The 27,849-nt window shown below is 34.8% G+C and overlaps 1 protein-coding gene across 3 annotated transcripts in view; it reads left to right on the forward strand.

The window, feature by feature from the left end:
* LOC150098281 (synaptogenesis protein syg-2-like) overlaps positions 1–27,849 on the forward strand; it is a 362,825-nt gene that overhangs the window by 218,645 nt on the left and 116,331 nt on the right. Inside the window, exon 1 of one of the 3 annotated variants that reach the window (XM_090406407.1) lies at positions 21,327–21,376. The exons of the other annotated variants lie outside the window; for them this stretch is intronic. The gene's annotated coding sequence lies outside the window, so the exon portion shown is untranslated. Of the gene's footprint in view, positions 1–21,326; positions 21,377–27,849 lie in introns of those variants that run through there. 3 annotated transcript variants of the gene reach the window in all.

Consider the following 27,849-nt stretch of genomic DNA (forward strand, 5'->3'; position numbering starts at 1 on the left):
GCTTTATTGTGTTGCACATAAATTTTGTACAGGAATGTGTTTCTATTTCTTATTTCAGCTTAAAAAGCCTGGTATATTTTGTTGCCTCACATACACTATGACGTCACATTAGTAACAAGGATATCAAGAATATTAGTTTGTTGTTGTTGTCTATTTTTCGTCTATTTATTTATTTATTTAGGATACAGTGAGTTTATTGACTACAATCCATATGGGAAGGTACAATATCATCTTTTATCTCAATATGGTTATTGTTCGATGTATATTACTGGAGGAAATAAACCAGATTTCCGGGCAGAGTGAATCCTGTCTATCTTCACTTTCGCTGGACAGTAATTTCATTGTACAGGTCTAAACATTCCCTATGGACAGATTTTCTCCTGTCTTTTCAACCAGCTGGCGTACATGATAGAGAAAGTGGTTAGGGTCAAATATAGTATAAGCATGCCTCATATAGTCTAAGAAAGCTTTTTGGGTAATTATTGTATGAGAGTGAGAGGAATGCCAGTCCTGAAGTGGTCCTCTGGTCGGTTATCTGGAACCGTTCATATTACGGTGCCTAATGCAGGTTACTAATTTTTCTCAACTAGGTGACACCCAGCAAGGTCCTTCCAAGGCATCCTTTAACATCGGTATTGGCATGAATTCTTTAATATTAGTACATGACACAGAACCGCACTGGTTAGTGTGAAATATTAACATGAGCATACTAAACACCATTCGAAAAAGTTATTAGTTAGTACAGGAGGGAAGAAGAGTAATGGTCCTTTAGCAATCCTCTTGTTACCCAGGACATTTCCTATTAGTGTGCCTAATCCAGATTACTGACTTTTTCCCCTTCTAGGCAATCCCCATCACAGACGGTGGTGCACTATTCCTTGAAGTACTTTTAACAAGATTCTGCATTATGCACAGCTAAAGCAGCCCATTATTATTATTATTATTATTATTATTATTATTGCTACGTAACACCTCCAGGGAGTCCAAAGACTCATCGAGGGAGGGCACCTACTCTACAACTGTCTCCACCACTCAATCCACCAACTACAACAAACCGCAACTACCATCATCATTTACACCAACGCCATCTACCGCCCATCATCACCACTAGTATTTTCCAGATAATCACAACATCCATGCCCACGGCGGGATTCGAACCCGCAGCCTTTTGGCTGGAGAGCGGATACGCTGACTACTCGGCCAACCAGGCCAGAAAATTATACTTCCAATGTTCATGCCTGACCAAATTATACGTTATCAGGCCTGTTAATCTGTATGAGAGATAAATGCCCTGCGTTATACAGTAGTTAACTCGAGAGGCCAGTTAATTTACCTTTGGAAGGAAAGTCATTTTGTTCAGAAGAAATATTCCTCACGTGAACGAAGCGAATCAAATTCAAGCCGTTTTCAGCCTAAAGATCTATGTGGGTTTATCCACCCGTCTGAGCAAAGCAATGGACGCTAAAAAAGTACACTAATGGCGAAGGGTATTTACTTGCCGTTCGATGTGTCCATTATAGTCATGAAAATTCCCAGAATAGAATGAATCGCCAATAATCTTCTACAAAACAATCTTTATTTTCAACGGGTTTCGTTTCGATTATCATGTGCTCAGGCTCTCTCTCTTTCTCTCTCTCTCTCTCTCTCTCTCTCTCTCTCTCTCTCTCTCTCTCTCTCTCTTTCTCTCTCTGTTGTACGAAAGTTATTTAAACTTATTTTAAAGAAAAGTTAATAAATGGATATAGCACAAATTCAACAATCCCCTTGATACAATAAAGGTACATTTATCATTTAGCTGATATTTTCTGTTCTTCATTCATTCATTCATTTTCTTTACCAATGCAATAATATATTCAGAACATATGGATCAGAGTCGGATACATTTGTAAATATCATTTTGTCTGTCCCTGTTTCATTCTTAGAAAAATAATCGATATGAAAACGCAATTAATACTACGTACAATCTTGTAATCTCCATCTTTACATTGTTCTTATGATTTATTTGGTTCAAACCATGTAAATAAATTATAGCTATTAATAATGGGAACAAAGACTAGTATTCATATTTTAGCATTTTCACTTTGTATTTCCATGCTCTCTCTTCTCTCTCTCTCTCTCTCTCTCTCTCTCTCTCTCTCTCCCCGTGCGTGCGTGCGTGCGTGTGTATGTGTGTGCGGTTTCCTACTTTATTGCAAAAAGAAAGCATGTTCATACTCAGTTGCACACAGCCACTTGGTTTAAGTCAAACCAAATCGCTCTGCACATTTAATATTAATGTTAAATTAATTAATATTAAAAATACTGCTTTTTATAATAAAAGCTGTAACGTTCAATTAAGGATTGGTTGTTTCTCTAAAAATAGCGTCGTGTCACCTGAACTCAACGAAGATACTTTCATTCTGCACTTCACAGGTGATATTTTTAATGGTGTAGAAATTAAATATGAAGTACAAAAATAATTAAACGATATCCTTAAGAGATTCTATTGCATGAAATTTTCGATGTACCATTTGGAATTCTTCATTCAGTAAGATGGAGGAAAGTGTTGACAAAGAAGACTCAAACATCCCACTGTGACATATAAGTATACTACCTTTCTCTCCCCGCAGCTAGTAAGCGGCACAGTTTCCAGGTAGTTGATGTGATAAAGTAGGAAGGCAAGGAGATCTAGTCTCCGTAAAGTTCTGCGACGCCAGCTATTTTAAACTCCTGGGGCATCTGCGTTTCTCTTGCTTTCCTGTCCTGCTCAGTTTTTAAGACGTCAACTCGTGCATAGCCTTCAAATGCTTCTATCTTACGATAGATTTCAAAAGTATACTTAGTTGTTGTTGGTGGGTGTTTCGTGTTTGTCTCTGGAAAGGGCTCTCTAAATAAGGTTTCGGCCTTGTAAGATCACGCAATGAATAGGTAACACTGCAATCGAAAACAACAAGACTTATGATGCATCAAACGAACAACAGATACTTTATCCTAACTTATGTAATGCAGAGATAACAAACATTGTTTGAGAGAAAATAAAAAGGTGAAAGTAAATGTTTTCGAGCGCCATCGCCACATCTTAAGAAAAGGGGAAAGGGGGAAATAGACGCAGCCATCTCCAGAAAATGTAATCACTTTCTTGATAACAGATATCTGCGGAGACATGTTATTCTGCTTTAGCTAGTCTTATTTCATGGCAACGAGGCTTATATCCGATAATCTTCTAGATTTTTCTCTCACAAACAACCCATGTACTTTGTGATAAAATAATTTGCTCTGAATTCATAGAATGATCATAGTAGAGTTACGCCTGTGCTTTAGCAGAAAAGACTAGTAATTATAAATCCGCCAACACTGACTTAGTCGGTCACCAGGAACCAACAAAACAAATAGTTCCTTTGGAGCAAACGCACGTAGTTTACAATGACCACAAAGTTTAACTACATAGCACATAATGATTTTTTATGCATCAATCCAATAAATGCTAATGCTATACATTCAAAGGTATCCTTACATGATCTTCGGAAAGTTATTATTTCAAGATGTTATCTATAGCAGTAATGACTCTTTTCGAGAGATAATCATATACCATACAACAGCCGTTCATGTGGTAAAAATGTCTACCTATCGTCAGAGTGAAAATATAAATCCATAGCTAGTAGTTTTTCCATTTAAAATAATTACTTATAGCTTAAATATGCAACATCTTTAAAGAAACCAAAATTCATGTGTTACAATTTTTTTTAAAAATATTTTAATATACGTATATATATTAGAACTGTTGCACAAACTGAATAAGAATTCGGCAATAGGGACTAGTGGAATATCAGCACGTGTGCTAAAAGAGTGTTCAGCTGAACTGGCCATTCCTTTGGCCAGGATGTTTAATATGAGTCTCAGAATAGAGAATATTCTGCAGGAATGGAAAGAATGTATGGTAATTCCATTGCACAAGGGTGGTGCAAAGACTGATGTATCCAACTATCGACCAATTAGTATCTCAGGAGTGGTGGTAAAGATTTTGGAAAAACTGGTTAGGGCCCGCATTCAGAAATAGGTTGACAGTGAATCTCTACTTTGTAATGAACAACATGGGTTTACATGTCGTTCATTGCTTTTATGTTTCATGTTTAAGCAACTTCTTCACATTCTATAACAATGTTACCATTGAACTAGACAAGAGGAATGGCTACACCATGATACTTTTTGGATTTTGCTAAGGCTTTTGATAAAACACAGAATGGCAGACTGTTGCATAAATTGGAGAAAATAAGTTTGATTATACAATATTCGCATGGATAAGAAGATGGCTGACTGACAGATATCAAAAATGGCGTCGCTGGATCTCCAAAAGGCCTTTGATAGCGTCTCCCTTCCTGCTCTCCTTCGAGCGCTGTCTATTGCTGGATGTCCAGAACCTTTTCTTCCCTATGTTATGGAGCTATACTTGGATAGCTTCATCACTATCACTACAGGGTCCCATGCAACTTCTATTCCCGGAGTGCGAGGTGTTCGCCAGGGTCATCCTCTATCTCCCCTTTTCTTTAACTGCGTCATAGATGAGTTTCTTCACTCTCTTCCTAGCCATATAGGCTACTCTCTAGGCGCGTCTTCCTTTAATGCTATGGCCTTTGCAGACGATCCTATTCTCGTAGCCTCTACTAAGATAGGCTTGCAGGAACTCCTTGACCGGGCAGTTGACTTCTTCTCTATTCGTGGTCTTTCTATTAATGTAGAGAAGTCTTAGAGTTTTCCCTGCACGGGAGGCCGTTGGATGCTTTGACCATCCTGGAAGAGTGGAGATACCTCGGTATCATGTTCACCCCAAAGGGAAGGTCTTCTGTCTCTTCTATCCTAGAAGCTGGGATCGCTTCTTTGAGGAAAGCTCCTCTCAAGCCCCAGCAAAGACTATTTCTCCTTTCCTACCTCGCTTTTACTACAAGTTGGTGCTTTGTAGGACAAATATCTCGGTACTTTCCGAATGGACAGGGCTATCAGTTCAGCCCTGAGATCATGGCTCCGACTGTTGCATGACACTCCTACTGCAAATTTCCATGCGAGGGTGAAGGATGGTGGGCTTGGGGTTCCATCACTTAGATGGCTGATCGCACGCCTGCGGCTGTCAAGAATCGAGCAGTTAGAACTATCTTTCCCCATCTGCAGAGAGGCTTTCTATAGCCCATTAAATACAAGAAAACTTCAGGCTGGCTGGTCCCATTATCAAGGTACTTTAATCGAGTCAGCACCTGCAGAACACAAGAGATGGGCATCTCTGTTGCACTGTTCTGTAGATGGTGCTTCTTTTAAATAGTCATATCTGATGCCTCCCCAGCATGATTGGGTAAGGGATGGCACCAGACTCCTCCCTGGGTTCGAGTATATTGACCTTATCAGGACAAGGATCAATGCCCTGCCTACTCGAGCCTGCATAGCTCGATGGGGTAGTGACGACTCCAACTGTAGGGCTGGCTGCCACTACAGTGAGACATTTTCTCATATAGCCCAGTGTTGCTTCCGCACCCATGGGGTCCGCGTGAGGAGGCATGATGCCGTGGTCTCCATTCTGAACAACTACTTTAAGAACAAAAGTTGGGAGATGCGGTGGAACCACATTATAGGAACTCCGCGGGTTTGCGTAAGCCAGACTTAGTGATTAAAAGAGATGGTGACGTTTGGGTAGTTGATGCCCAGGTGGTTGAACAGGGTGCCCACTAGCCTACAGCCATAATAATAAAGTAAATTATTATAAAAATACGGGATACGGGAGGAGCATGGGACAACTCCGAGGTTAACTAGCGCCACCACCTCTTTACATGGCGTATGGAGTGCAGATAGTTATAAGGACTTAAAACAGCTTGGGATTCCGCAGAAAGATATAAGATATAAAAGTTCTTTCCTTGAAGGCCCTACAGGGCACCAGTGTGCCCTGTAGGGACGAGTGCATGTAGTTGCCACCAGAGAATGACTACAACGATAACTAGAACAGACATAGGGTAAAACACTTGTAAAGGCTTAGGCCTATATCAAGTCTGGATGAAATGTATGGACGTGATGTAAGGGTAGGACTGCCCATAACCAGTACAAAGATTAATAAAATAAAATAAAAATAAATAAATAAAAAATAACATAGGTGTACCGCAAGAATCAGTGATTGGTCCATTGTCATTGAATCTGTACATTAATGTACAGATTGAGAAGGATTTGACAAGCGACATACAATTATTTGCTGATGATGCTAAGATAGGTAGGTAATCAGGAATGCTGCTGATGTGCAGTCTTTGCAGAATGATTTGAATAGGCTAGAACTGTGGGAATGGGAAAATGGGCACCATTTCAATGTCAGTAAATGTAAAGTCATTCACTTCGGCATGATTAGATATCTAATGTCGTATTATATTGATGGGATTAGGCTAGAAGAAACTGATGAGGTTAAGGATCTTGGAGTATTAATAGATAGGAAATTGAAGTTCAGGGGCTATATGGCAAAGATTGCAAATACAACTCAAAAGGTAATTGCAATGCTGAAACGAACGTTCACATACGTGTAAAGATAAGGATGTCATTTTGCCTCTTTACAAGTCCTCACCTGGACTATTGTGCGCAGGTCTGGTTTCCGTTGTGATTCCGATATATTGAAGAGAGTACAAATTAGAGTGTTAAAAATATCAAGATTGTGAAATATTGATTATTAAGACAACTGGACACTAGCAAACAGGAGAAAGAGGAGTGATATGATTGAGACTTACAAACCTCTGAAAGGGTCATACAGGATTTCAGTCGATGAAATTTTTCAATTTATTCAGGGTTGGGAAAGGACGAGAGGACATCCTTGGAAGCTGAGAATGAAGGCCGTCAAGAAGGGTGTGAGGGTTAGATTTTTCTCTCAGAGGGTGGTGCGTGATTGGAATGGATTGCCTTTGGATGTTGTGAGTGCAAGCAGTGTGAATGAATTCAAGAATAGGTATGGTAGTTGGTGTATGTAGTATGTGGCCTTCCTCGATGAGTCTCTGATTCCCTGGAGGCCTCACTTATAATAATAATAATAATAATAATAATAATAATAATAATAATAATATCACGCACTGGTTGTTCAGTGTTACAGAGAGGCAACTCAGGCCGTAAAATGAATGTATTATGCCTCTCAGCCACGATTTCTTAGGCTGTTAATCGGTTTAGCATATATCAAAACTTGATTTTTTTTTTTTTTTTTTACTTTTACTTTTGCTACTAGCTTTTTGTAGAGATAAGTTAAGTGATATTCATTTGAAAACCCCTCGTAAATGTAAATGCACCTTACTGGCAGAGTAGCTAGCGTATCCGCTCCCTAACAGAAATCGAATTCGAATTCCACGACAGTTGGACGTTTGTGAATGTCTTTAGGTAAAGTATGAAATTCATTATCCCGTGTGAGACCACCATTTCGCTTATTAAATGCCTGAAGTAGCCTGTAAAGTAGTTCCGGGTCTGGTCTCTAGAGTAGGGGTTCAGGATTATCTAACCATTCGCACTTACGGTTCAAATTCTAATAATGTACTATAGGCTTAGTCTTTCATGAAAAGCATTAACAAGCAAATAACAGAAGGAAGTCGAACTGAGGTCTTTTCTACGTAAAGGCATCACTGCTATTGACGGCACTCTGGAGTATTTGACGCAGTGATTACTTAAAATTAACGTACAATTAATGGATCCATGTGTATTTATTAAAATCTAACGTCATCGTCTTCTTAAAGCAGATTAGTAAGTACAAACTACTGAAATACTACTTCTACTATGATACTACCCCAATGTTCTAACTACCAAAAAGAGAAGCCTACCTTAGTATGGATAGTAATACGTACAGGTATTGTGCGCTTTCTGTTTATAATGGTTTACCAAATGAAAAGTACATGATGTAACTTTCATTTTGAATTCACCATTTATCTTCTTAGTAACATGAATCGTTAACCAACTGTGACCCTTGCCATAAAGTAATTCTCTCTCTCTCTCTCTCTCTCTCTCTCTGATAATGAAATGCTGATCCACAGTAAAACTGATCTTGTACTATTTATTGGCGTATATATATATATATATTCAGAATTCATTTTTACTCGGTTGGAATATTATTCAAAAAACTTTAATGACTGTTACCTAGAGAAAAAGAAGATGACATGGTTTATTTTAAAAGATACTACTAGTTAACAAGTTTCGTTGAATAGATCAACATCTTCAGCTATCACAATCAAAGAAATATATAAAGAATTACAGAGAATTAAAATTGTAATAACAGAACAAGTACAAAAAGACAGTAGCGTGTTTGAAAACAAAAGCGAGCTTGAGTTCCAAACAAACGTATACTACGCGCTGTAGCGAGTGCGCCAATACTGAACAGAGGCAACGTGTGCGTCAGAGAGATTGAAACGTAGGCTGTTGTTGATATGAGAAGAATATAGAGAAATTTCTCTAGATTCGACAATCTTTCTTTCGAGCTCATCATAGCACACATGGATGTTAGAAGTTTGGGTCCAGTTCACAATGTGTTGGCGGCCTTCATCTGAGTTAACTGAAAAGAAAACGTGGCTAGAGAGAGCGCTGGCTCTAGTCCTGTAATAGGAGATATCTCTACGGTGTTCTTCTAAACGTAGAAGGATGGATTTAGCAGTCTGGCCATAGTATGGCTTTCCACAATCACATAAAATCTTGTACACTCCAGGAAACTGAGTTGGAAGATGTTTCTCTTTAGGTTTACTAAGTATTGAACGAAGTTTTGGGAGCGTAGTGAAGCAAGTTCTGAAGTTAAACTTCTTGAGAATTTTTGCCAGTTTTGTTGAAAGAGAGCTGATGTAAGGCAAAAAGATGAAGGCTCTGGGGGAATAGGGATCTTCAGAAGTAGTTGAGTGACTGGGGGAAAGTAATTTGTTAATTTTCTTAGGAGAGAAACCATTATTAAAAAACGTTTTTTTAAGAAAAATGAGTTCATTTTCAATTTCTATTTCTTCTGTAAGTAAAGATTATCTCTCGGTAACAGTCATTAAAGTTTTTTGAATAATATTCCAACCGAGTAAAAATGAATTCTGAAAAATATCTACTTTCCTGATGACGAGGAATTAAATTCACTGGTCAAAGAATATCAGAAGAATCTCAGAGCGATTGGATTATACATCAACAGACTTGTATTTCTCAAAATATGTAAGTACAGTTCTATTATTCCACGTTTCCTTAATTTTAAAGAATCGATAAAAACCGCCAGTGCTGAAAGGATTTACAGGAGAGCAAAACTGAATCTTTTATCGAAACGCATTTGTGATACCAAACCTTGTCTTTCCGCTTATTTTTCTAGGAAGACCTATCATGAAACACGTTTATCTCATTCTCTAGACAGTTTATCTTGAAACAATTTGAAAGAAATTAGCACTCTTAAAGCTTCTAAAATACAGAATTTAAATAAAATCAACCTCATTAGAAAATATGATTCTCTTAAATATATACAGGATAGCAAAACTTCTCATTTTGACTCTACCTATTTAAAAAAGGTCCAACTTTGTCACTGCTCCTACATCCATTCCTAAAGAACATCTCTTAACAAAGATAGAAAAGGCAGTTTCTTTATTACCTAACAAAGAAGCTAACCTCCTCTGTATGGAAGCCATTTTCACAATAAATAAAGCTAGACCTCTATCAGACAACATTTCTTGCTCTGAAAGAGCACCTATTAAGTCCTTAAAAGATAATAATAACATCGTTATTCTTCCGGCTGACAAAGGAAATGTGACTGTCACCTTAGACAAGTCTAATTACCATAATAAAATCTTGGATCTTTTAAACAGTGATACTTACTCAGAAATTAATAGTGACCCCACGATTGAACTACACAATAGAATTAATAATTTATTAAAAACCACCTTGAAGTTACAAAGAAACATTTGTCTTTCTCTTAGGTTACTTCATCCCTTGATCCCTCGACTGTATGGTCTCCCCAAGATTACAAAACAAACTGCCCACTCAGACCTATAGTTGAGGGCATACACTTTCCTACCTATGACCTCTCCAAATATCTCGCGAGGTTTTTAAGAAATCTTTCTGGAATTTCCTCTTCACATATTAAAAACTCTGCAAATTTTGTTTCTAAAATCAAGGATATCAAACTGAAGAAAACAGATTTAATGGCCAGTTTCGATATTGTTTCTCTCATTACAAATGTGCCTGCTCAAGAAGTCCTCGATCTTCTCAAGAACAAATTATCAAAAAAAACTCTTTGCTCTACTCTCCCATTGCATGAAGTCTACATTCTTGAAATATGACACTAAGATCTACTTACAAAACTCAGGTCTGGCCATGGGCAGCCCGCTCTCTCCCATTCTCGCAGATATATTTCTCAACGATTTTGAAGAAAAAGCTATTACCTTCCACCTTAAACCAAAATTCTGGTATCACTATATTGATAATATTTTCCTCATCTGGGTAGATGGTGTCAACGACCTCAATTTATTTTTAGACCACCTAAACAAGTGTCATGAAAAAAATCTCTTTTACCTTCGAACTGGAATCCGATGACTGCCACCCCTTTCTAGCCCTGAAACTTTCCAGATGTGCTGAGAGTATTAAAATCTAAATTTTTAGAAAGCCTACTCATACTGATAGATACCTTCATGCTTCATCTCTATCCCCCTATTTCTATCACCACTATCCCCCACAAAAATTTGGTATTATTTCCACCTTAGCTCACCGAGCCAAATCTTTACTTACAGAAGAAACAGAAATTGAAAATGAACTCATTTTTCTTAAAAAAAACATTTTTTAATAATGGTTTCTCTCCTAAGAAAATTAATAAATTTCTTCCCCAAGTCACTCAACTACTTCTGAAGATCCCTCTTCTCCAAGAGCCTTAATCTCTTTGCCTTACATGAGCTCCCTTTCACCAAAACTGGCAAAACTTCTCAAGAAGTTTAACTTCAGAACTTGCTTCACTACGCTCCCAAAACTTCGTTCAGTACTTAGTAAACCTAAAGAGAAACATCTTCCAACTCAGTTTCCTGGAGTGTACAAGATTTTATGTGATTGTGGAAAGCCATACTATGGCCAGACTGCTAAATCCATCCTTCTACGTTTAGAAGAACACCGTAGAGATATCTCCTATTACAGGACTAGAGCCAGCGCTCTCTCTAGCCACGTTTTCTTTTCAGTTAACTCAGATGAAGGCCGCCAACACATTGTGAACTGGACTCAAACTTCTAACATCCATGTGTGCTATGGATGTTAGAAATGTTATGGATGTTAGTGTTGAGTTTTCTAACATCCATGTGTGTTATGGATGTTAGAAAGAGCTCGAAAGATAGATTGTCGAATCTAGAGAAATTTCTCTATATTCTTCTCATATCAACAACAGCCTACGTTTCAATCTCTCTGACGCACATATTGCCTCTGTTCAGTATTGGCGCACTCGCGACAGCGCGTAGTAGTATACTTTTGTTCGGAACTCAAGCTCGCATTTTGTTTTCAAACACGCTACTGTCTTTTTGTACTTGTTCTGTTATTACAATTTTAAGTGTCTGCAATTCTTTATATATTTATTTGATTGTAATACCTGAATATGTTGATCTATTCAATGAAACTTGTTAACAAGTAGTATCTTTTTAAACATACCATGTCATATTTTTTTCTCTCGGTATCAGTCATTAAAGCTTTTTCATCTATCTCTCTATCTCTATCTATCTATCTATCTATCTATCTATCTATCTATCTATCTATCTATCTATCTATATATCTATCTATCTATCTATCTATATATCTATCTATCTATCTATCTATATATATATATATATATATATATATATATATATATATATATATATATATATATATATATATATATATATATAATGTTTACCTTGGGTGTAATGTACGTTAAAGATACCAAGAAATTTTATACTTGTTTTTTTTTTTAATTATTAATAAGGTCAAGCATCTCTTATCTACTTGTATATGGGATATATATGACTTCTGCATTACTTCAACCTTGGTATCTCTCCCGGGTCTGGCTCCCACTGATGAGACCTCAATAAAGGTCGAAACCGATCTGGGTAGTGACCCTTCCCATTATGCATTGCATTATACACGTCATTACGGATACATACTAAGGCAAGTGATATGAAGTCATTAGCCTCTATATACAAGTAGCTCAGACATGAATATATTTCACGCCAAAACTTTGTTTTGCTTACTTGGGAAAAGGATTAAAACCAAGTATAAAATTTTGGTATCTTTAACATATATATCTTTTTTTTTTCAGTGTATATAACAGAAAACTATATACAGTATATATATATATATATATATATATATATATATATATATATATATATATATATATATATATATATATATATATATATATATAGTTTTTGTGCTTAAGCACGGCTATTAGTATAACAGTAATATTCAATATATCACACACTACTTGTACTTTACTTAAGTTACGTCAGCAGAATGAGATAAATTAGCTGTCAAGTTTTAGGAACAGCTAAATAAACTGCGCGACTCAGAATTTTAATCTTAAAATCTAGCGATTAAATTAATTCTTAATTAACTCTAGACACTTTGTAACTAATGTTCACACTTGCTCAAATACATCTCCGAGACATTTATAGGCCTTCAAATCCAAGCGCACCGTAGTCACACTTTTGAGTTCATTCTCTTACTGCTGTATGAATCTACTTTAATTACGTCTTAAAGGATCGTTTACATACTCTATAGTAAATATGAAGGGAAGTTTAATTGAAACTGATGTGAGATGATAAACTACACGTCTTTGATGGTAATGAAGATTTATAATTATTCCTTAAATTTTGTTCTGTCTGACCTAATTAACAAATTGCAATTACGCAGCATTCCAATACTCACATGCCACTAATTTTCAAACAACTGTAATCATGAAACGTTTATTGGAAGTTCTAGTTACCAATATTTTAGACAAAACTCTCACACAATACACTATATATCAACTTTATAACAGCGTCTCATTTTGGTTGCAAAAGCATTCTAATTAAATTCATTCTGTGCTTTTAAGTTATTAAAAAGAAGACTTCTCTTTTCTTGTTCGTGAAAATATCTGAATCGTTTTATTTCCTATTTGAATATTTCTGATGGTTATTTAATGTTTTAATGATAAAACAGCTAACGATTGTCTTTTAACCATTCCTCCAAAAATCATCAAACTGGTGTATGTAACATGGAGCACAGAACTACCTCTACACTGAGTGAAGAAACTCAGGTGCATGAGAAGGAAGCCAGAACTGTTGCATAAGCTGAATAATAATGCGTCCATGAGATATGATGGGAAATCAACACGAAAATACTGAGCTTAACTGGCTGCGCCATTGACTTGGTTCTGTAATTTGAGTCTTAATGCAGAGAAAATTCTGCAAGAGTGGAAAAAATAGTAGCGTTCAGTGATGTGTCTAAATATTGACCCATCAATATCCCTGAGTGATGGTAAAGATTTTTGGAAAAGAAGTGATAATTTCGTTAGTGGATTGTTTAAATTTATCTTAAGATAACCTTAGTTAAATCTGCATATCAATCTTACTTTACTTACCATGATTATATAGTTTTCTGAATAGAGCAATATAATATATCTCATCTCATCTTCCTTTTCCCTCTTTTACCTTGCGGTGTCGAGGGTTTATTAATCATCGGACCTGATAAGGTAGTCAGCCCTAGGCCCGGGTGTATCCCATGTACTGTAGTGTTGAGTTCTCAAGGCTGGTTTACCTGCTTTGCGGGACGAAAAGCCCCAGGATAAACTGGGGAAAAATCCTACTCTCCAGGCCAAAGACCGGCTAAATTGGCTATGGCTGAGGAAGTTCCTTCCTACTCACGTCACCGATGGTGAATCGAACCTAGGATACGCCTTCCCCAGGCATATGGTTGCGAAGCGCATAGCCACTCGGCTAACCGCGCGGACCAATACAATATATTAATGAACTAATTAGTGTTTATTTCCGTTTAACCCATGCCACCTCATGGAAAATCACTGTGTCAGAAATGTTAGAGACGCTACTTTATTCCCTTCCCAATCCGACAAAGAAATCCAATCTGTTAAGTTATGCAGCACTACAAAGCAGGGTTGTGAAAGAAACGTAAAATTTCTATAATAAATCTGGAATAAAGAAAGGAAGCGAAAAGAGAAGAAAAAGAATACAAGAAATAAATAAAATAGAGGAAAAGTTTGCTTTATACAAATTTTATCTGGTAGTTCCACGAAGTTTCTACCGAAAAGGAAAGGAAGCTGTACATAGCATAATGGAAATATATATTTTATACCTCTTTATCGTTTATATTTCTTGGTATAAATATTCATTTTTATTTTAAGTGTATTAGGATAAAATGCACTATTATTTTAACTATATTGCTCTTTAGCGTAATGAACTAATTAGATTATATACCTTTTAATATTCGCGAAGAAGTATGTTCCCGAGAAACAGAAAATGTTGCTTTTCATTATGAGACGGTGTGCCCTTTGCTCATATAATGCAGATGTACGCCAAATCGTTGCTAATTAATTATTTACTGTAAATGGAAACAACATACGGAAAATTTAAAGAAAACCTTTGAATCATGCACCCAATGGTGAATATTTCTAAATCGGGGAAATATTTCTAAAAATCAACAAAATTTTCTTCTCAAAAGCAAATCTAAAAATGTTCTTCTTCTTAACAGAAAGCAAATAAAAGAACTGAACCGTACTGGGACTGCTTATTATAAATGGAAAATATATTATTAAATACTTATGACATTTCAAGGAAGGTTAGCATTCTTTTTAATTCTGTATGTTTCAAAATCTTATTTACATATTGTTCTTGTATTGTTCTAAATAAGGCGAGTACTGGCATGGCAACGAAATCCAAACCGGACAGAAAACATGGGAAACGACCGCAAACAGGAAAACAGGAAAAGGTTAAGAAACTTTGGAAAAAGAAAAACGTAATGAAATATGCTACATGGAACATTAGAAGCAAAGCACGTAATGAAGAAGAATTAGATAAAATTTTAAAGAAGAAAATATATAAAGTGCAGTTCTTACAGAAACAAAAAAGAAATTTAAAGGAACAAAAGAAACAGCTAACTACAATATCACATATAGTGGAGTGGACAAACAAATGCATGCAAAAGCTGGCGTAATGATTTGGATCCATAAATCAATTAAAGCAAAAATAACTCATTATGCATACTGGAATGAAAGAATATTAGAAGTGCGATTAAAATTAAATAAAGAAAATTTAACAGTTGTTGGAGTGTATGCCCCTGAAGAAGGAAAAGAGGAATAAAATGATTACTTTTACAAAGAGTTACAAGGAATATATGAAAAATTAAATAAAACAGACCATATAATTTTAGCTGGAGATCTTAATGCCAGAATAGGAATGAAAAAAATTAGCAATAATATACAAACATTTGAAGAACCAATAGTAAACAAAAATGGAAAGCGACTCATTGATTATATAATACAGTGGCGTACCCAGAGGGGGGGGGGGGCAAGGAGCCTGGGCACCCCCAAAGAAAAGGAAAAAACACTAGAAAAATTTCCAAAAATCTTTTCCTAATTAAAATTCATTTTTTTAATTTATGTTGTGTGCTACTTATGAATTAGCGATCACTGCAGATGCTCAGTTATAGGTCGTATGCGATGTGTAGTGTGTATTCGCAAAACGTCTACTTAACTCGCCCCCCCCCCCCCCCCAAAGGTTAAATCCTGAACGCTCGGCCCCCTCCAAGATTAAATCCTGAGTGCGCCACTGATATAATAATTCAAAAATAATGAATACATTTTACAAACATAAAAAAATACATAAATACACATGATGTTCAAGAGGACAAAAATCAATAATATAGACTACTTTATAGCAAATGAAGAAGCAGCAAACTCTTCCTAGACGACAAAGTTAGAAGAGGGCTAAAGAACGACACAGATCACTATTTAGTACGGGAAAAACTAAGATTTCCACCAAACTGGCTATAAAAAATACAAAAAAAATAAAAATAAACAAACTAGAGAAACAAAATCTAATTACAAAGTAAGAGTACTAAATGATTCAAGTATAAGAAATTTATACCAACAGAGGATTAATAACTACTTAGAAAAATTCAAGAAAATGAAGACATTGAGGAAGAATGGAATAATATAAAAGAAATTATCGCATCAGCAGCATATGAAAGTCTAGGAACACACAAAATATACCATAAAAATAAAAATATATATATATGTGGGACAATGAAATAAAAACAATAATTGAAAATAAAAAGCTGGCTTTTAAAAGATGGTTAAGTAGCAAAAAACAAGAAGATGAAATTGAATATAAAAAAAGACGAGCAATAGCCAAAAGAGAAGCCAGAAAGAGACACAGAGAAAGCTGGGGAAAATTTGTATCATATCTACAAAATAACATATACAAAATAAGACCCAGTGCACATAAAAAATACTAAATCACATGAATGCAGATATGATAAAAGAAACTACAAATATAAATTGTGAAATAGATGTAAAAGAATTCTTGGATTACTTTATAGATCTTTGGACGGATAATACTGGCATCAGAAATAATTACACCAGAAACGTACAAAATACCTTAAATGATATGATAGCAATGAAAGAATTAAAGGACAACCTAAATAAAATAAAATATGGCAAATCAGCAGGAGAGGATGGGATAAACTCCGAACTGTATAAATATTTCATCAAAGATTATTAAAATTTTTAAATAAAATATATACAAATGAACAAACACCAATAGAATGGAATACAAGTATAGTAATACCTATATTTAAAAAGAAAGATAAAACAAAACCTGCTAACTACAGAGGTGTCAGTTTATTGAATACATGCTACAAAATATATAGTAGAATATTTAATTAAAAACTAAAAATATACAGTGAAAAAATATTAGAGTATCAAAATGGATTTAGAAAAGGACGCTCTACAATGGATGCTGCTTTCTGTTTAAAACTGGTTATAGAAAAAAGAAGAGAATTTAATTTAGAAACTCATATTTTGGTTATAGATTACGAAAACGCATTTGACAAAGTAAAAAGATATATACTGTTTGATATATTGCAAAGAATAAATATACCTACTATTGTGCTACATGCAATATTGAATATATACAAAGATAATGAAATAAAAATAAAAATAAATGAAAAGTTGTCAGAAAAATAATCTATAAACCAAGGAGTAAGACAGAGATGCCCTATGTCTCGAACACTTTTCAATATTTACATTAATGAAATATTAATACAGTGGAACACCTTAAACAATCAAGGTATAGAAATTTCCCGGAATAACAAAATAAATACGCTATTATTTGCAGATGATCAGGTAATAATATCAGATAAAGAAGACAATTTACAAAGTGCAATGTATAATTTAAACATTATGGTAGAACAGTTTGGAATGAAAATTTCCATTGATAAAACTAAAACGATGGCATTTTGTGGACAACCTCCAGTTAGAAGCAAAATAGTTATTAATAATAAAATAATAGAACAGATAAATACTTTCAGTTATCTTGGACGTGAAATGTCATATGAAGGAGGAAGGATTTTTACAGATTATAGGCCTGATAAATAGAACACTCAACCCAAATATAGTACAAAAAGAAACACGCTTGAAAATACACAATACTTTAGCAGTGCCCACCTTATTATTTGGCAATGAAATTTGGTGGCCAATAAATAAACAAGATAAACAAAGAATAAAAACAAGTGAAATGAGATTTATGAGAAGAACTGCAAAATACACATTATTAGATCAAAAAAGGAACGAAGAATTTTAAAAGAACTAAAAACAAAATCAACAGAAGAAAAACTAAACAATCATAAGCAAAAATGGATAGAACATGTAAACCGAACACCCGACATCCTAAACAAATACTAAAATATAAGCCAATTGAAAAGAGAAGGCAGGGTAGACCTCAAAAAAGGATATTGGATGAGACCGAGACAGATAATGAATAATGAGACCGGTCTATACCCGTAATTAGCGTTATGATGATGATGATTTACATATTTTATTTATTTAAAATCAGAAATATACTATTCGAGTTCCAAGTCGCACAGCTCTAAATTAAAAAATAATATAAGGTGGTATTAGCAATTTAAGGTGGGATTTATGAACTTTGAGATGAGTATCTGTTCTATTCAATTGAAGTGTAAACTTCTAGGTGGCTTCACTTTGTTTGCCTTTTATCTCACGACAAGCCTCTTGACAGCTTGCGAGGGAACCGTTTATTGGTTGCTTTCGGTTATAATGTTTCGGGGGGGGATAAAAAATAATGCATAATACAGTGATGGCATAATTTGAATAACATGAAATAAAGAATGGTAATGTTATAGTTTTCAGGAACAAGCTATATATATTCTCTTATTTAGTATAAAAAATAATAAAAATCCATCTTGTAGCACTTAGGAGAGCGAAGGACGCTAGTAGTAATGTGTTTACCACAGTGTCATATTGCTACGAGCGCAAGCATATGCACGTCATAAGTCAGATGCGAGCTATTTGCGTAATGCGGCACTGTCCGTCGCCCAGTTCCACTGTTATTTATATGCAGTTTGCACCAGTAGTAAAGTGTTCGTAGTGCTTATCATGTTTACTTTGTCTCTGTAAATATTTGGACATTACGATTAAAGACATAACATTTGTTATAGTTCTTATTTTAGAACATTGTTGGGTTTATGATAACGGGTTTTATTTTTAAGTAATTTTGAATTATACCAAACTGTATAATTTTATCAATAATAAACAATATGTTTTCATGTTTAATTTTTTTTTAAATTTTTACCATAATTTTGATGTTTTATCTAAACACGTATACACTGTACTTACAATGTGTATGTATATTTCGAAAGTTGCAGCACACCCACGATTTCAAGCCACCAACCGCCACAATATATGAAAAGAAACTGGCTCTGCACGCTAAAGACAACTCACAAGAATTCTATCGAAATGCTGAAAGTAAAAGAAAGAATGAATATGAGAGAAGGAGAACTTTTCTAAATGCAGATGTCGTGAGGGTTACAGATGTAGAACAGGTTGTTCAGCTAATGAATGACCATTTTGTTAAAAGCTTTCAACCTGGTGTATGCGACATTGAGCTCACTGCTGCCCCTTCACGGGATGAAGAAACTTGGGTGTATGAGGACGAGGTATTAGAGCTGTTGCACAAACTGAATAAGAATTTAGTGATAGGGACTGATGGGATATCAGCACGTATGATAAAGAGGGTTCAGCTGAACTGGCTATTCCTTTGACCAGGCTGTTTAATATGAGCCTTAGAACAGAGAAGATTCCGCAGGAATGGAAAGAATGTATGGTAATTCCATTGTACAAGGTGGTGCAAAGACTGATGTATCAAACTATCGACCAATTAGTATTTCAATAATGCAAAATAAAAAATGAAGTCCTTCCAAATAATAATAATGAAGTAATTAGTTTCCGCTGTCAGTACAAAAGAAAAAAAAAACTTTCTTATTTGAATATGGAATACCTCTTAAATTGATTTTCTTTCACTTTCTTTCTTTCTTCATTTCCTCCTTGATTACACAGATGCAAAAATACCTTAATAAAACTCGCTGGCTGATCTGTTAATAAAATTCTGAAGTAGATCGCTGTTTCATAGTGGCGCCCAGTTTGTTACTCAGAAACAAGAATGTCAAAGAAAGATGAAAAGGTGAGAAGACAGATAGTACGATCGGGAAGAGAGCTTTCCATCTAATATTCTTACACGAGCTTCCGCAATAACATGTTTCCCATCTTTCTACCTGCGTATACCTATAAACTCATTTGCATATAAATGTAAAAGAGCGGAACTCGTGTTGTTGCCAATTCATCAACTCTCTTCCCCCTTCCCCTACCCCATCCGGAACAGAGCAACTTCGCTTCTTAAATAATTCATCCTCCCGGACGAAGGCTCAAATGCGCGTGCAACTACCTCTGCACGGTGTGTTTTCAAATGCTTTCTGTTAGGAAGTGTCGGCCTCCCTTTTTTTCTTTCTTTTTCTTTTTTGCTTCAAAGAAACCATCTACACTGCTTTAAACTTCATTGCTTTCTTGTTCGGATAAGAAAGCTAGCGGTATCTTAGCGTAGCTGTAATACGTAAACAAAATTAAGGAAAACTAGTCTGGCTGGATTTTATTGTATGTTTGAGGTTGATGTATGTTTGCCATTTTCACTTTCATTTAATAGCAAGCCCATCAATTTCACGGAGGAGCTATAGAATGGATCATTATGGAATGGAGGCGAATTATTGTATAAAACAGAAACGTCGCTCATATTTTGAACACACAAGCAGTTCATTTTGTAGTCATTCTTTTTTCTATTCGTCGGAGGTAGGGTGTCTAAAATTCAGGTCTCCCGTTTGAGCAAATATTATTAATCTTAAGTATGATAATTTTCGAAAGAATTATCTTAAATATTCTAAATTTAAACGAAACTTAAAAGCGTTTAATTATATTTGTTCATTATTAAACCGAATGCCCATGCTATTATGGAATGACATTTAAAAAGTTGTCAGCCTGGAAACAATTTTAACTTTCAGCTTGATTATCAATGCAAAGAATCCCATTCCTTTAAGTATCTTCAGAATTTTGTAACTTTGAAATTAACGACCTTAAAACAATTTAAATTTAGAAATATTTGCACTAGCTTATATCACTTACATAAGGCAACAGTATCAAACAAATTAACTATTTCTTAACTAAGTTAAAAAAAGGAACTTATAAAGGCTCCTATATTTCCTTACATTTTCTCCAATTCCATTAACCTTTCTTTCTTTCTTTCTTTTTTTAATCTCACCCACGAAATGTTATGAACATAAAACTTTTTATAGCCATTTTGCATCCCAATAAGCTGTCTATGAAATTCATTTGTCTCTGAAAGAAATCAAGAAACGTTTACGCCACAGTGGATGAATGAATACTTGTTACACTGGAAGTACAGAAAACGCATAACTGTGTGTGTTTTCTGGTGTGAGCGCGCAACTCTTATATCACCTTAGATGTTTTCTTTCCCGAAGTCAAATTCATTATTTTTGTGTTAAATTTCCTGGCCTACTATGAAGAGAATGTTTCGTAACATGTAGTTTGTAACCTACAACCCAGATTATAAGTAATTTGCCATTTCAGGCTTTATTACTGTGCAAATATTTTCTCTTGCTAACCTGCGCAACGTTTCGTACACACTGTAGAGTTTGAAGTTCAATTTCTCGTAAGATAAAGATCCGCAACATAGTTTTATATTTGCGCAAGTTAAATTTGCGCTTTCAAAGACACTGTTAATTTAGTTTTATCTTGCTACACGGTTTAAAATTTCGCGATGGCTGTTTGGGATCGAAGCCGTTAGATACGTTGAAGCGACTGCGTAGCCAGGTAAGTTATTTGTGCCTCTGATATTACAAAAGACAAGAAAGAAAAATCATCAAGATATGTGTTAAGATGGTGTCTAAGGACAAAAAAAAGTTTGCAATTTAAACACTAAGAGAGTTGATTTACTTTCTATTATTTTGCATTTATCGATTGTGAAGAAAAAATATCAGCTTATAAAAGAAACACGAACCGTAGACATGACCACACTAAATGCTCCCTAATATTAATCTCCATAAATTTCCTAGTTGAGAGATTGTCTGCTCTGCAAGGGCTCAATTGTTAGACATTGCAGGAAGTTTAAAAATATTGAACTGTTATCATACCGATTATTTTTTATCCGGCAATCTTCTAAAATGCATAAATGAAACTACATTTTCTCCCGTTTTGCTTTCTTCGCATGTTTATTTTTCAAAGCAATCAACAGCGATAAACAGTTGCAGTTGTTTTTAGAAAAGTACAGACAGGAGAATAGAAAAATAACAAATTGCATTTCTCTCTCTTCTTAAGCATATACACATAAACAAAACCTAATAAAAACAGTAAAATAAAAATAGAAGAAAATGAAGCGTCACCCAAGTAAATTGTTTTGTTATTTTCCTTACATTAATTCTGAGAGTTACCTCCGGGATCTGCCAATTGTATCTCTTTCCTTTCATTTTTTTCATTCTTACTTTCATTTCCTGTTAACTCAATAATTTATACCGCAAAATCGTTGAATAAGCATGAAATTTTTACCAGTTTGAATTTGAAGATATCTAATTCCACAATGAGCGAAATATTTCATTGACTTCAAACGATAAATTATACCACTTTACCCTGTAATTTGTAGAATAAGTTGCAAATAAGGCCATATATAAATTACCATAATTAAAAATAAAAATAAGGATATATAGTTAAATAGATAGATATCGCAATTGTCACAATTTTTATCTTATTTTAGTCCCTGTGTACCTCATCATATCATGTTCTAGTTAATGCGTTAGCTTCGAATCGGCTGTCACCGCTTGGCGAGTGAGTACCTTGACTTCATATAAACCTAATTACTCTTAAGGTATATAGCTGCGTATTCCATACGACTTGAGGTCTTCGGCATTTTGTCTCTTTTACAAAAGTAAATCCCATGTTTCGAAGAAAATAAAAGTCGTGCAATAGTGAGATTGGTTAACTCCCTAACCGTTGAAAACGCTCAGAAAGGTTCCTCGTTCCCTGCTCAGGATCCAAATTCAGATCTTTCCAGCTATTGGACAAAAAAGGTCACTGACGAAATTACTTATTGGAGATCTGTGCTCTATAATATACATATAAAATGATTAAAGGAGAGGCGGATATACGCTATCACTTAGGGTAATGGCAATTTTTTTGCGTTCAGATGGCAAATTATAAACAGTACAGTTTTCCAGTTTGTATGATAATATACTACAGTTAAGATAGATCACATACATAGCCTAATTGTTTTCTGCGTACTGATAGAATCCAATTTAATTATCAATTAAAATAGTTAAATGGAATTTTCATTTTAGAATACAAAATAAATAAATTCCTAACATTTTCATCCCGCTATAAAGGAGCAAACGGCAAGATTCTAACCGTAACATTCTGTAGCTGATCTCCACCTTTCATATCGCCTCAGTTTCAGTGCCATTCATTAGAAGAAAGGAAATGTCCCTAATCTTAAATAGTCCTTATCTTATATGCAGTATGTAAGTTTATAGGAAGTTGGTGAAATTTTGGTTTAAAAAATCGACTTTCTCCTGGAGTGTTTTCCGGTTTTACGGTGACTAGAATCTAAAATCTACGTCTTCTATTGACCCATCGTCATGGAAATACTAACGAGGTTATGCAGATACTTTTTTTTTTCTTTTCATTTTGGAATTGCCAATTAAAACTGTAAATAAGAAGAGGAAAATAATGTGGTCAGTGTGTGAATGTGAAATACTTTATTGTTTTATATTCTTTCAGAATTACTTTCTAAGAGTGTCATCCACATTTCGAATAGACATCCTTAGAGATATTCATTTCGCATACATGAATCAGTATTTAATTTTTGAAAGAAAATATTCACCACGCCTTTCTTCCAAAGAATTTATTGTAAAATAATAACAATAAAAATAATAATAACTTAAAAATAACAATTCTCGGTTTGCGTCGAGAACACGCAAGTCTCTGTATTGCCCAAATTTTATTGAATTTGTTTTCTTGCTGTTATCACGTAAAAGAAACATAACTTTAACTGCCAAAAACACTTTTTTTAAAAAACACCGACTGTAGTACAGTAATACAAATGTAGACTCACATTCCGCCTCTGAAAGCGTGCTGTAGGTTTGCTATCAGACGAGAACCTCAACAGTAGCGATGCTCATGCCTATTAATGCAAGATATTTAGTATACTAATAAGAAAGCAAGCAGCGACTCGCTGTTAATAGATTGGTTCGAAACTAATTCCACAGGGAATGAGTGTCTTTCCCCATAACTTGATATGATTTGTGGCAGCTCACATAAGAGCACCAGAGTTATTAAACTGTTATCAAAATCGTTATGTGATGTTTATATAAAACAATTGCTTTGTTTCATTAAAAATGAAAAAGATATCACTAGAAAGTTTGAATCGCAAAAAAATACTTCTGATTTTGAAGATAATTACAGGGAAAGTTTTAATGATTATTGAAGAAATAATTGAAAAATAGAAGCAGTGAAACAGTCGATTTCTATTAATAAAAGATATTGTTTTATTTCGTATTGTTTAGGACGAATTTTCAGATGCGAAATTTGTGTAATGTATACATGAAACGAAATTATTGAGATTCTGGTGGTCACCGTTTTCTTTTTTAAATTGAACAAACTCATGTTTTTGGGAAACATGGTTAAATTTCTGTAATCGCTATGACAAGAAAGATCCCAAACTCTTCGATATGTCTTGTATATCAAAAAAGTGCTTTTCATGATGCGCCCAGCTTATACGAACAGATGAGTCCTGTAAGTAACCAAATACAGAATGCGGACCGATGGATGTTGATACCACTGGGCCTCATTCTGTAACTCAGTTGCGTGAAAAAAAAAAAAAAACTGTGGCTTGGGCATATCTTACATGCGTCACTGTTTACGTATATTAACTAACCTGTATGTGCGATACGCTCTACAAAAGAAATTCTTTCTTAATAGTGAGCCAATAGCTCGAGACTATTTATATATTTCTTAAGCGATATGATAATATGCTGTATTACAATACAGAGAGTGGTAACCACCAACAATGGTGTCAATGCTCTGTGCGCTCATTATAACTCTAATTTAATTAATTCAAGCATATTATTCAATAGTTAAAGTCTTAGTTAAATACTAGATGTTCAGTTTCAAACGTTTTTAGCTGAATAAGAATATAACTATTTTTTTATTAAAGCCAATATTGGACGTGTGCAATTGTTTTAGATTTTTTGATCGTATCTCAACACTTGATGTCATTTCATTATTTATATGTAGCAATCCATTAATATTTTTTACCAGAGCGTTACCATCTTTCGCCAAAATGATGAAAATATTCAGTGTGAAGGGGAAGGAACGTTGCTAAACTCTTTGCTTAATCTAACTGAAGCTGAATTATAAGTGATTCACGACATCGATTGTAGTGTGATATCATTTTTGCTCTTCACAACTCCACAGTTACGACTTCTCTCATTCTAGAGTAATTAATAATCCTTTCAGGTTAATCTCAGAATTAGTTTTGTTTAAAAAGGCCTCGCTAATTTTCGACATTTCAGTTAAGGGGTTTTATTTTCGTGGTAATTAAAGCATATTTTTGTAAAGTATCCTTAAGATCATTACTCATAACGAGTAATTTATGCAAAAAAAAAAAAAAAACAGTTCACCTTGGATTAAACTCAATTTTCTACTCAATGAGAGGTAGCGATTCTCTCACCTCTCATTGAGTAGAATTGATCTAGATTTCCTTGCAGTGTGTTCTTTTGTTAAAACTTGAAACTGCACTCATATTGTCTTGAATTGTATTTTCACTCACTTTTCGCATTCGTTATGTGTTGATTATAATAGAAAACTAAGGAAATGATTAATCTGTAAGGTAACTCGCGCAAAATAATTATTTCAATCCCTGTTTGTTTGGCAATATTTTGCCCACGATATCTTATGATTTAAGTCACAGCCATGGCGTTCAAGTCGCAAGTGTGTGTGTGTGTGTGTGTGTGTGTGTGTGTGTGTGTGTGTGTGTGTGTGTGTGGTCAGTTCTGTTGTTCCGGCTATCCCGTCGTAAGGCGGATATCACAATACATATATATTATTTTCACTTTCATTCCTAATTCGATGGTTCCTTTCCATACCTCTAAAAGAATCAGTTTTTCGCTTGTTCACTATTTTCACAATGAAATTAAAACTAAAAATAAATCACAAATGAAAAATTTTATCATACAGCAAATACTCTTTACATTTTACAACCAAACATCCAAGGTTGAAAATAATATAAGATTAAGATGTATCACACGATCAGGGACAAATTGTTTCGTGTTGTACTTGGTCTTGGGATCGGCATGTCACAATTCGTGATTCCATCGAAACCTCAACTAAGTAGACGGGGTGGTGGTGGGGGATAGGAACATATTAGAAACCAATATTAGGGACAATTCTATTGAAACAAACTATTTGATTTTTTAGACCATGGATTTAATAAACATTTTTACAAATCGTCTACTAGTTTCGCTAGCTGTAACTGTCTAGCTTTGTCAAGACGAGCAAGGTTATGCTAGTATTAAATGCAAAATCAAAAGAATGAAGTAACGGTTAAAAACAGACAAATTGGAGTGCGCGCGTGACATCACACGCTAAGACGTGAAGACTTGGTTATTGTTATAAAGTTGCGTTTTGTAATTTTTCGCATAATTTAGGCTTAATGAATTTCACAGATTTTTCCACATGTCTTTTAATACTATTCTCTGGTTTCTATGAAGATTATTTCCTGTTCGTAGGACTACTGCAGCTTCTTTAAAGGCTCTACATCTAAAATCCTCTTCGATATATGGCCTGGAACTGTTGTCCCAATCTACTGAATGAAACTAACCTATTAAAAGAGAAGATAAGGAAATCAGCTTCATACATAAGGAATTCTCAACACTTCGTTGAAAAACTTAAAAACATTAATATATCCAACACAGACTTATTGGCAAGTCTGGATGTTGTCTTTTTGTTCACAAACCTACCAGTTGAAGAAGTCATTGAGATTATAAAAGATCTCTTTCCAAATGATATTACGCAACTATCTGTCTCAAGTGCAACTACTTTAAAGTTAACAACTTAGTATGCCAACAACTAGAAGGCTTAGCCATTGGCAGTCCCCTGTCACCACCGTGTGCGGACCTGTTCATGGAAAAATGTCTGGTGGAGATATGTTGATGATGTGTTCGTTATTTGGAAAGATAAGGAAGATACCTTACATGATTTCCTCTAAAAAATTAACTCCTTACATCATAAAATTAAATTCAAATTAGAATTGGAAAACAATCATCAATTACCCTTTTTAGATGTACTAGATAAAAAACAAGATAATGGAAATATCAAACTTACAATATATCGTAAACCTACAACGGGACGTTAACTCCATTATACATCCAATCATCACTATGCAGAGAAACTGAGCATTATACATATGCTAAAAAACAGAGCCAAAAATATCATCACAGAGGAAAAAGACGTACTTGCTGAACTTTTCCTTATATCAAAAACTCTACTGCATAATGATTATCCTCAAAATATAATCAACAAAATTCTTTATGGAAACAACCTCCAGCAACAACCGCGGACGTCCCAGTACGTATCATCCATCGTCAAACCTTATGCTGGATCAGTCTACACCAGAATTGCAAGAATCATGAGTTATAGCGTATCATGTACGTGTGGACTTACCTACATAGGCCAAACTTCAAGAAGCTTAGAAATTCGAAAGAAGGAACATGTCGGAGATGTCAATCGTAATAGAACAGATACCTCAGGGTTAGCACACCATTTTATTATAGAATGGAGGGTTAACTCCATGCCATATATCGAAGAGGATTTTAGATGTACAGCCTTTAAAGAAGCTGCAGTAGTCCTACGAACAGGAAATAATCTCAATAGAAACCAGAGAATAGTATTAAAAGACATGTGGAAAAATCTGTGAAATTCATTAAGTTTAACGGAACTAAATTATGCGAAAAATTACAAAACGCAACTTCATAACAATAACTAAGTCTTTACGCCTTAGCGTGTGATGTCACGCGCGCACTCCAATTTGTCTGTTTTTAACCGTTACTTCATTCTTTTGTTTTTGCATTTAATACTAGCATAACCTTGCTCGTCTTGACAAAGCTAGACAGTTACAGCTAGCGAAACTAGTAGACGATTTGTAAAAATGTTTATTAAATCCATGGTCTAAAAAATCAAATAGTTTGTTTCAATTTTAATGAAAAGAACCAAATAACAACTTTCAGGGAAATTCTATA

Source organism: Typopeltis vanoorti, chromosome 16 (assembly GCF_054136105.1).
Source record: "Typopeltis vanoorti isolate ZY-2024b chromosome 16, IOZ_Tvanoo_1.0, whole genome shotgun sequence".
NCBI classification, from domain to species: domain Eukaryota; kingdom Metazoa; phylum Arthropoda; class Arachnida; order Uropygi; family Thelyphonidae; genus Typopeltis; species Typopeltis vanoorti.